Source organism: Oreochromis niloticus, linkage group LG19, assembly GCF_001858045.2.
Source record: "Oreochromis niloticus isolate F11D_XX linkage group LG19, O_niloticus_UMD_NMBU, whole genome shotgun sequence".
Classification (NCBI taxonomy): Eukaryota; Metazoa; Chordata; class Actinopteri; order Cichliformes; family Cichlidae; genus Oreochromis; species Oreochromis niloticus.
This window is the reverse complement of record NC_031983.2, coordinates 18948870-18960914: the sequence shown is the minus strand read 5'-3', so window position 1 is coordinate 18960914 and position 12045 is coordinate 18948870. Positions and strand designations below refer to the sequence as shown.

At 39.0% G+C, this 12045-nt stretch overlaps 1 long non-coding RNA gene across 1 annotated transcript in view; it reads left to right on the top strand.

Moving 5' to 3' along the window:
* Positions 1-12045, top strand: part of LOC102080533 (uncharacterized) — a 130999-nt gene that overhangs the window by 99140 nt on the left and 19814 nt on the right. The window lies entirely within an intron of this gene.

The window sequence follows — 12045 nt, the reverse complement described above, 5'->3', positions numbered from 1 at the left end:
CCACCTACTCCATTTGGAAACAACCCCCCTTTAACTGCTTTATTACTTAAGCACTTTTGTTTGCTTCTTTTGTAATTCCATGACGAGTTCATTTGGATCATCCTTCCTAATTATTTAGGTCTGAGAAAGTTTCAAGTTTTGTAATATATCTTTAAATTGGTAACTTTATGCGTCACTTGTGCTTATTGTAAAGGTCATGTGTCATCCAATTAAGAACTCAGAGGCAGGAACCAAAGGTTATCCATACATTATGTTAGCCATAATCATCATTTGTATACAAACACATTACTGTTTGAGTGATGTGGACAGAGTTACCCTCAGCTCTATGGAGCTTTAACTTTGTGTTAGCATTCTCTGGCTAACAGCTATATTATGTGCAAACAGCACAACATAGTAAATAATTGCAAATTTACATATAGTGCTCATTATTTAAATAACTTCATTTATGTAGCGCAAAATCACGATTGTTGGCTCAAGAGGCATAGTGCTGCGCAAAGTCTTGAGCCGCCTCCCCATTTATTTATATTGTTTCCATGTTGCCAGACTTCCTTATAATATGTATCTTTAAACATTTTGTTACTAGCAGCCTGGGTGACAGCATTTATTGTCTTTCAAAAAGCCTGGAGAACTATTCCTGAACAAAGTTATCTGCTAATGCTAGTTAGCAAGGTATATGGACACAGATACCTCCTAACTTTAGCTAAATAACATGTATAAATAAAATACCAGAATTTTTTTCCCGAAAGTGAATCCTAGACTTCTTCGGTGATTTGTGAGTACAGCCTCCACAAAGCAAGCTGTATAATTTCTCAAGTAATCACATTAAAAATGCTCCAAAAGGTACCAAAACCGTAAACACAGTTGCAGTAAGCTAGCAGCACCAACCTGCCACTCGTAGCGGCCATGCTGCTGTTAATGCATAATCTGAGCTTTATAGGCAAGAAACCTTTTTTTGTTTTGTTTTTTTGTTTGTTTGCTTGGTTTTTTTTTAAAAAAACATGCTTAACTTTACAGAGTAAATATGTTTAATGGATCACTTGAAGGCCTGCCAAGGAGGCCTTCAAGTGATCCATTAAAAGTTCATTGGAAGATTTGATACTTTCGGACTTTATTTTTATTTTTCTTATCCTTGGATGTTGTTGATTTTTGACAGATTTCAATAATCCAAACAAATATCACACCTACTCAAATAAGAGACCTTTGTGAGGTCCACAAATGCATTTTACATTTATGAGCATGGCACCGCCACTAACTGCAATCAAATAGCTGCCACAAATTACTTTTATGAAACATTACTGAAATAGTGTTAAACACCAGTCACATTTATTTTTCCCCACCAGACATCGATACAACACCCTGTGTGTTGATTACTGGTAGCATGTCTTAGACATTCTGCTTATTATCAAAACTCGTTCTTTCTTTCGTTTTTATCATTTCCAATGCATGTGTCACTTGGGCCCCGTGTTTGTCTAAAGAGGTGATTACGTGAAAGCTGGGGCAGGGCCAGACTAAGTAGGTTTAAATAGTGCTGCATTACTTCCTGTGGGAACCTGTTAATGGCACAAGCAGTCCCCCAAAACAACCACTCGATTGGAAAACAAGCAGTGATTTGAGATGAAAACTATTTGGAGAATGAAAGAAAGCAAAGGTCCATCCTATCGAGCCATAAGTCACGAGAATTCTGTAGCCTGTTTCTGTGACTTGTTTTGTTTATTTATGCTCAAACAGAGATGTACAGTCACACATTGCAGAGGGGACTGTACTGATTGTGTAACATGGTCTGAAAAAAGCTTGTGTCTTACTGAAATGCAAATGCTACAAAAATAATGTCCCTAAATTATAGCAAGAAGCCCAGATAATTTCCTGTAGTGGTGCTTAAACTCTGCTATTTCTGCTTGGCCCTGTTTATTTTTGGGGGGAGGGGGCTGGGCGGACAGGGGCTGTGTGGACACATAATCCTCCCAGAAAAGTGATTTATTTATGAATTCCAATGCAGAACCTCCCCTCCTGAGAGCTGGCCAGCTTGCCAGAAGTCATTGGCTGATGTTTACAGGACTGGATTGGCTAATTCCCATGGTGCAGTGTGCCTGCAGTGCTATCTTATTTATACAAGGCCTGATATGGGAGAACAGAGGGGTTTATTTTGGGATATTCCCCATAGATGGATTCGATTTCTCCAACTGGAGCGGTTTCCTCCATACGTGCTGCACTTCAGGTTCTGGCGGTGGGCTGCACGCCTGTGGACACAGCTCACCCCTCGCTTATGTTTAAAAGGGCTGAATTGGCTCAGCAAAGGAAACAATGTCACAATATCAAGAGTTGGACAGACAATAGACTGACTTGAGGGACTACACAGGAAGCTGAGAATTAGTCTCATAATAAGCGCATTGTTTCTCTTGCCGGTTTTCAACATTTATCATTACAGTAAACAAAGTCTGTAATTTTGTCTTCAGTAACCTCCAATCCTTCGAAAAGAACTGAAATATTATTCCATTTAATAATCAAATAAATTATTCCATTTAGCTGTCAGTTTTTATGGTGATAAGTTGTAAACTATGTCATTTCTCAGCCACTATCAAACTGAAACAGTATTTTATCTTGTTTGAGCGGCTTTATTGATGTGATCAGTTTGCGATGGAACGAACACATTAGTCAGAATAGATGTTCGCTTCTTCAAGTGCATCAACCGGAGGCCTTGAAACTGGCGCGTGTTAACATATTTCTCCCATGAACTCATAAGAAAAATGAATCTGACGTGAAATTAAAGCAAGCCTCTCACAGTCTGTAAATGTTTTAATTGTGAAGCACAAACACACCGAGATATATGGCCATAACAGAGCATATTTGTGATTTTTAAAGCAACATCTGCCTTTAATAAGACCTTACGTCATTACCTGCAGACTGCACTCGCTGATGTTTTGCACAAGTTATACTGGAAAAACACCTTCCACCTTTTGTTTTATTTCCTTTTCTGTCTGCATCTTGCTTACCCAACCTGCGACTGTTATTCTTTCACATCTGCCACTGATTTAATGGTTATATAAATGAATGAGGGCATCGTTTGAAGGAGTGCAGGATCACTGACAGAGATGACACCCTGTTTTCCTCACCGCTGAGGTGTTTGTTGGCCCTCGGGGTTGCTGCTGGAACAGGTCTTTATGACCATGTTAGGCAAGCCAAAGTCCAAGAGGAAACTCCCTAGTGTCATCATCTGTTGCACAGAGGATGGCTCTTGCTGCATCTCTTATCCCGGGGATATCCTTGACAGTAACTCCTCTTCTCTTGCCTCCTGAAATCCTCTTACCCTTTGTCTTTTCATATCTTTTGCCAAGAGCAGATCAAAGCAAAAAAGCAGCACATTTCCCCTAATCTCCTTAAAACAGGAGTCTGGAGCATTTTGTTGAGCAGAAGCAACAGCGCCCCCTGTGGAACCAAGTTGCAATTGCACGATTCAATTCTGCTTGGCTTCAAGTTTGAATGGGAATGCAGCCTTTTAGTTCCACCAGCAATTTTACTGTCCATAGCTCAACAGAGTAGCTCAGTGTTATATGTGCCCCAGCTGAATAAAACTCTGTGCTTTCCTATAGGCCCCTGTGAGTTGATAACTGGGCTGCGCTTTCTTGGTCAGGTGGGTTTTCCTCTATTTCATTCACTTCTTCAAATCTCTCTTTGCTGCCTCTGTTGTTCATGAAGCTCTCAGTGTGATTCAAGGTGTTGCCCAGTCGGGTGTTTAGGTCTGTGAACCCCTTTTACTTCCTGGGGATAAAACTCCCCGGCTCAAATACGAATGAAGAAACCTGTGTTATCTGTACTAGCACAGGTTTAGCAAATCAGATCGTATCGCTTTCCAGGAAGATGTAACAACTAAACTTGACTTGGCTCATAATTTAAAAAAAATCAATACAAAACAAAAAAAATAATAAAAATAAAACAACAACAAAAAAAGAGTCAAAAGCTTTAGAAATGCAGTACAAACTTTAGCAAGTGCAAGAACACAAAGACATACCAGCCAGATATTTGACAGGAGGATTTTCTGGTTTTGTTAGCCTTTAGCTTAGTTAGCATAGTCTGAATGTACTTTAATACTTTCAGCTTACTGGAAGGTTGGGAGTCATATGAAAGACATGCTAGTTGCTTTATCTCAAGTTAGTGTAGCATCAAATTGACTTTGTAGCTCTTTTGTAAGGTAACAGAATCCTATATTGTTACCTTGTGTTAACCAGTGATGCCAAAACAGGAAAGTTAGTGAAGGGTTAGTGTAAACAACTGCACTGCTGTGAAAAGCCATTGCTGATTAAGCAATTTCCTGTGCCATAACTGTGGAAAAAAAAAAACACAACAAACTTGCTTGTGCACTGCTGTTGATGCCATTACTCTTGGGTATTTTTCCACTCACGGTAAATGCCATATCTAGTTTCAGGTGCACGTGCAGTTGCATGTGCACCTACAGCGTAGCATGGCACAAAGAGAGGTGATGAGGATTCTGTCTCTCTGTTGTACTGCCATCATATGCAAACCAAAATAGTCAGATGGAGAATCATTTTCTTTTCCACTCAAAAAAGAAAAAGAAAAAAACATCTGTAATGAACAGCAGACTTTCTAATCATCTCCAAGAAAGGAAGCCAATTGGAATTAAAACATGAGTAGACTCCCACCAGGCTGTGACCACTATCCCAGGGGCATGGCTGTAGAAAAACCCAAACACTGTGATCATGTTCTTGCAATCATTTGTTAGACTCTCTGCTGTGGGATGTGCCTGTCTTGAAAACTCAGAAAACAAACATCACCCTATACATGAGTAAAAAATGGACACAACACAGATTTTATTCTGTTGCCTGCTGACTTCAGGAACAGGTGCAGGTACGAATTTAGGGAAAGTTTCTCCTACAGTCAGTCAAGTTCACAGAAAGAAATCTGGGTATATCTCTGCTGCTCATTGATGTGTGAAGCTTTGCCACTGGTGTTTGATGCATAACATGCTGTATAAACTTTCAGCTCTTTTTTTTTTTTTACATTTCTTTTAAATTTTTGATTTAAATATATAGTTTAAGATTGGTATATGAGCCAATGTTAAAGCTGCATTGTGATGGTGCCACTTCAAGCCAACTCACTATTGATATTTTGAAACATGGTTCACAGTAGTTTAACTTGACGGCAATCCCAAGATTTGCTGCTGCTGGATACTTTAGTAAAATATTATTTGGGAGTTGGAAAGTCATGCCCTTCTGGTTTTGACCAATGGAAATGGAAAACAGCTGTCCACATGGCTCAGGTAAAACAATAACAAAAACAGACTTTCCACATGTGCATCCAGAGTCCAGAAAGGAAGAGAACTCGTTGTGAAATGAATTACTTCATGCTTGAATTTAGGATATCAAAGTGACAGATCTTTGTGAGGCCCTGTGTATAAAACAAGGTGCTTGAGAAAGGAATGCCTCCTTTAGTTCACGAGAATGAAATCAAGTCTGCTTTACTCGTGCGTTTTGTTCAGTTGTTTCCATTTTAGGAGAGTGTTCTTTTCCTTATTGAGAAACTGATGATTCACTCATTAGATTTGCATTGCCAAGTGCTCATTGTTGTTTTTTTTTTCTTTTTCGAGTGGATGGCAAAAACAGAGGGCTGATGTCATGGAGAAGCCTTCTTTTATTGATGTGGTAATCGCAATGTTGAGTAAAGCTGCTGTTCAGTGTGATATGCCCTGATGATGGAGGTTGTTTGTGCTGCTCTGGCTCTTAAAAGCTTGGTGGTCTGTCTCTTTCTGGGATTTTTTTCTCCCTCTGTTTGTTTTGTATGGTGTTTTTCTCCCACCTCTTATAGCTTGAGACAAAACGCCAAATCGAGTGGTTTTTGATTCCAGTCTTAAAAATGTCAGAGATAAACTGAAAAAGCACCAGAGAACACCCACATGCCTCTTATACCCATCAAGAGCTGAGTTTCAAAGATTCAAAAACCACTTCCCCATTTGACTTTTTGCAAAAATGGCAGTAATTCAACACAGGCTTGATTTGCTCAAACATTACGCCAAAGTGTCAAGCGCTGGATGACTCAAATCAGCACAGTGTCTTCATCCTACTCGTCTGAAAAAGTTGTTTTTGTGCTGAAGTAGTTCTCATTTTCTTTCCTTGTGACTGGATGTCATAAAGTCAAGTAAACCTTTGATTGTCGTGAATGACGATATATCCCATTTGGAGATGATCCTTCTTTCCCCCCCCCTCTCTAGAACTCTTTCGGGAAATGCAGCTGATGACTCATACTCACTCGGTCTTTCTTTTTTTCACACTCCCAGCATGAAAATATATTACAGCAGTATATGACACATACTTCTTCATCTTCCTTGGTTTCTGGTCTTACTTTGGTTGCAGAAAATGGATTCATCAAGACAGGCAGGGCCCAGTGATCTTCTCCACCAAGACCCTTTCCTCTGTTGCTCACTAACCCCAAAGTCCTGTCAATAGTTTCCAGCTGGCCATAACATGAAGGTTCTCCTGGGAGAGGAGGAGTCCTCAGCTGGTTCCAGGCTCTGGCTCGCACAGCATCCAAGAGCCTTGCCTCCCCCAATCCCTTTTCCCCTCTAGCCCAAACCCACCCCCGTCTTTATTTGTTTAATTTGTGGAAAAATCCCATAAACACTTATATATGATTTGTGGAAACCAAGCATGAGCGTTGCAAATGTGTTTGTTCTTGTCATCCAAACTTCACTCACTGATTGTGTCCAGTGCCTTTTAATAATGAAGTGAGTTTATGAGGTTTAAAGGGAAGAAAATGAGCTGTCAGCGTAATTAGGACAGAACGGTCTGGTTTTCGACATGTGTAAGGTGACGGATCAGTTGCTAACAGCAGGAATCTGCTGAGAGGGTTAACTTTGAAGCGGGTAGGGGGCTAAGAAGATTCATTTTACGTCTTTCATGTTATCTTGATGAGAGCAGCAGTTAGGTCTGGTGGTGAGGAACTTCTAAATATAGCCGAGAGTGGTTCAATAGCGGGGCACTACTTGCGTCACTCCGGGTAAATATTTCTCTTTTTGGCAACGCTTGTGTGCCCTAAACCTTGCTTTTTCCTGAACATTCAGCAGAAAAATCAAAGAGTGTTGGCTCTCAGTCCTGGCTGCAGGTGGACTGGATTCAGGAACTAGTTATTTAAAGGGCAGAGGTGATAAAAAGAGGCACATGATGGTTAAATAAAAAAGCAGGGTAAAGGACAAACCAAAAACAAAAACAACAACAAATGTTTAAACAGGACAGAGCACACACACATTAAAGTGAGCATACATTAACACAAAGACACACACACACATAGCTTCAGTACACCATTCTGTGTGTCTGCTGGCTTTTGTAGGATGCAGTGTTTACCTACCAGGAGTGACGGTGATGACAGTCTGTTGTCATCAAGGTCGGAGGTCAGATTGGGAGAGGGAGTGACTCTGCAGGCTGCTGGTGGAAGAACCTGGTGCTTTGTCACTCCTCGTGTCAGGCTGGGAGACTGAGTGTGTTTGGCTTCAGAAGTGTGCATGTGTGTGTGATTACATGCATGTGACTGCATATGAATGTGCACGCTGGTATTTTTTTTGCAGCAGGCCAGCAGTCTGCTGGGAAATGTGTGTGTGTGAGGGTGTGTGCATTATGACTGTACAATGAGATGTGCACTCTTGCAGATCTTTACTATTAGCATGTGTGCCTAGATGGTTGCTATGAACTTTATTTCATTTTATTGACATTTTTTTCCACATGGTTTTACTGAACAAAAAAAGTCTGTGTATGCATGGATATCAAAACATCCGCTCTCAGTGTCAACATGGAATGTGAACACAACAGTTTTAAAGCCATTAGCAGCAAAGTTAATGATTTTGTTCGAAAGATTTGGCTTTTCTCTGCAACATGCATCAGAATGCATTCTCAACAAATGCAGAATGCATTTTCTCATAGTTGTTTACCTTCAGCTGAACATGTCTCTTACTTTGATGCACAAGTGCTCCAGATTCACACAGGCACAAACACCAGAGCTTTGTACCAGGACTGTGGTGTGACATTCTTAAACTACTGCTTAGTCAGTTGTCCGCAGGCCTGCTTTGGTCCATATTGAACCCTTGTAAAACCACAAAGTAAACATTTTAAGATCAGTCAGAGATCTTGTGCTTTACAAGAACGTGTGGTGAGGAGGAATACTGAGTTATCTATGTTTAAATGTCATCTGGTGCAAAGTAGAAGGTGCAGCTATGCATGCTCTTTTGGCAAGGTTTGGTTTGTGGTCAATAGCAAAGTTTAGTTTATAACTTTAATGCTTTAGGGAGTGTGAAAAAACATGTCTTTAATGGTAAAATTGTTAATGTTACTAATAACTTATAAGATTATTTTGGGGGGGTGATATTAACCCAAATCCAGCCTTAACAAGTTGATTGTTTTGCTTATTTTATATTTAACCTTTCTCGATAATCACTGACGGGGAAAAGGAGATAGGGGGAATATTCCTGTAACTAAAGAGTATAACTCGCCAAAGCAAAAACACAATCTGCTTTTGTGTAGTCTTATTAAATTTTAGTAACAGAGGTGCAGCAACAGGGTCAAATGTTGCTAAATCCCAATTTATCCCCATCCAAGGGCAATACAAGCACAAATACACAAAGACTTTCTGTGAAATAAACAAACCAATCTAGGTTTGGCAGAATATTGTAAGCTAATGTGAAATCTGGAGGAAGATAGAATATTTTTTGTGCTAAACAGCACTTTTGGATAGAGAAATAAACATATTTGCTTTGAAGATGTTACCAGTAAGTGACTATTCAGAGAACAAGTAAATGCCCTCAAGCTTAATTGAAATTTTATGTAAGCTTTTGTTTTACTTCAATGATAGAACTTCAATCTCTGACATGCTAAAATCGTAACAGTACAAGAGTCAGCAAACTGACTTGGCATAAGGAGCAATTTCAAAAAGGCTGTGTAAAATGCAAATAAAACATTGGCTTGCAAATCTCATATCAATATTTGCTTATTTTAAATTTGATTTTTAACAAACATGTCTCAAAGCTATTTTTGCTGCTCAGACAGGAGTAGCAAATAGCTGGAAAAGTAAGTGGTACTACAAGAAACAGCTGGAGGAATATTTCGCAACTATTAGTTTAACTGGCAACAGGTCAGTAGCATGACTGGGAATCAAAAGAGCATCTTAGAGAGACAGACTTGCCTAGATAAAAAGATGGGCTCACCAGTTGGGTTTACACAGTTAAGAATAATGGTATTCACCACAAAACTACAAAGACTTTTACTATATCATCATCTGCAGTATATAATATCATAAAAAGAGTCCAAGGACCTGGAGAAATCTGTGTGTGCAAGGGATGAGGCTGAAATTCAATGCTGGATGCCGGTGACCTTCAGGCCCTTAGGCAGTGTTGCATTAAAAAGAGCCATGATTTTGTCATGGAAATCACCACACTGAAAAAAAGGGATTGGCCAACTCTTGGATTTACGTAAACATCTTGCGTGTATTTAACATAAGTGCCTCATGCTTTAAAGTTAAGTGTAACTATATAGTGTAGAAACTACATGATATGCAGAGAGGCTAGATTAAATTGTTCATATCATGTTCAAGTGAAGTAAGTCAATAACTTTCAGTCTTGTACGCTTTGGATCGTGGTTTCAGGAAGGCATCCATCTCAGTCAAATCGAACAAATTGGGTGGTTGTTACATTAAAAAAGTCTAACTTGTAATTTAAACACAATAATATCATGTTTCTATAAACGTAATTAAATCATGAAGGATCTGTACGAAATTCAACAACTTAATTTGTTCTTGTTGAGATGACCTGATACAATCTAGTAAGAGTGGTTAGTTGCTGAACTCATGAAATTCACAAGATCGCACGAGATGTCAAACTGCAGGAAAATCACTGGAGTTATAAGAGGCAGACAATTATACACACACCACGTGTATGCTATTGCTTTTTATTGTGATTTAACCTGTCAAGAACAAAAACGTACAAAAAAATTCTGCATCAAGCCTTGAAATCATAGCTTTCCTGCTTTTGGTAAGTCTGGCGTGGTGGTTAGTGCTGTTGCTTCACAGTAAGAAGATCCTGGGTTCAAATCCACAGTCTGGCTAGTTTGCACTGGTTTCTCTCTGGGTATTCTGGTTTCTTCCCACAGTTAAAAGTCATGCAGTTGTTAGAGTTAGGTTAATTGGTGATTCTAAATTACCTGTCAATGTAAGTGCAAATGGTTGTTTGTGATAGACTTATGAGTTGTCCAGGGTGTACCCTGCCTTGTAACCTATTACTTCAGGGTTATTTCCCAGCCCCCCTGCAACCAGGATAAAGGGGAGGATGGTAGTTGTTGTACATCCATTCAATTTTTATGGTAACCAGGATCTAGACTTTGTTGAACATTACATAATATGAAGAGAACATGTAGTATTTAAGTGACCAAGTAGTATTGGGGTAAAAGTTATTGAATAGTGTTGAAATAAAATGACAAAATTGTGAAGGATTAAAATATTCCAAGAGCTCAACTTACTTCATCTAAACATGTTTCAATCGCGTTTTATGAACACAAAATGCACAGGTTTATTGAATATGAAAAAGTTGTGTTGATTGAACTCAATTGTTTAAGTTTCTGCCAAAGCAAAACATTTGTGTGCAACCGATGTCCACTATTGAATCAAGTAAATCCAACATGGCCTTTTTTTCAGTGCATATGGGCTCAGGAACACTTCTAGAAATCACTGTCTGTGATCACACCATGCCATCCACAAATGGAGGTTAAAGCTCTTTAACGCAAAGAAGAAGCCATTTAAATTTGCAACGTGAAAAACTGTTCTATGGTCTAACAGATTGAGATTAGAAATTCTTATCCTTCAGACTACACTGAAAAAAAGGCCATGTTGGATTTACTTGATTCAATAGTGGACATCGGTTGCACACAAATGTTTTGCTTTGGCAGAAACTTAAACAACTGAGTTCAATCAACACAACTTATTCATATTCAATAAACATGTGCATTTTGTGTTCATAAAACGCGATTGAAACATGTTTAGATGAAGTAAGTTGAGCTCTTGGAATATTTTAATCCTTCACAATTTTGTCATTTTATTTCAACACTATTCAATAACTTTTACCCCAGTACTACTTGGTCACTTAAATACTACATGTTCTCTTCATATTATGTAATGTTCAACAAAGTCTAGATCCTGGTTACCATAAAAATTGAATGGATATACAACAACTCCCTCCTATCTTTATCCTGGTTGCAGGGGGGCTGGGAAATAACCCTGAAGTGATAGGTTACAAGGCAGGGTACACCCTGGACAACTCATAAGTCTATCACAAACAACCATTTGCACTTACATTGACAGGTAATTTAGAATCACCAATTAACCTAGCTCTAACAACTGCATGGCTTTTAACTGTGGGAAGAAACCAGAATACCCAGAGAGAAACCAGTGCAAACTAGCCAGACTGTGGATTTGAACCCAGGATCTTCTTACTGTGAAGCAACAGCACTAACCACCATGCCAACAATCCAGTCTTAACAAAAGTAGGAAAGCTATGATTTCAAGGCTTGATGCAGAATTTTTTTGTACATTTTTGTCCTTGACAGGTTAAACCACAATAAATAGCAATAGCATACACGTGGTGTGTGTGTAATTGTCTGCCTCTTATAACTCCAGTGATTTTCCTGCAGTTTGACATCTCGTGCGATCTTGTGAATTTCATGAGTTCAGCAACTAACCACTCTGACTAGATTGTATCAGGTCATCTCAACAAGAACAAATTAAGTTGTTGAATTTCATACAGATCCTTCATGATTTAATTACGTTTATAGAAACATGATATTATTGTGTTTAAATTACAAGTTAGACTTTTTTAATGTAACAACCACCCAATTTGCTCGATTTGACTGAGATGGATGCCTTCCTGAAACCACGATCCAAAAGCGTACGGGACTGAAAGTTATTGAGTTACTTCACTCGAACATGATATGAACAATTTAATCTAGCCTCTCTGCATATCATGTAGTTTCTACACTATATAGTTACACTTAACTTTAAAGCATG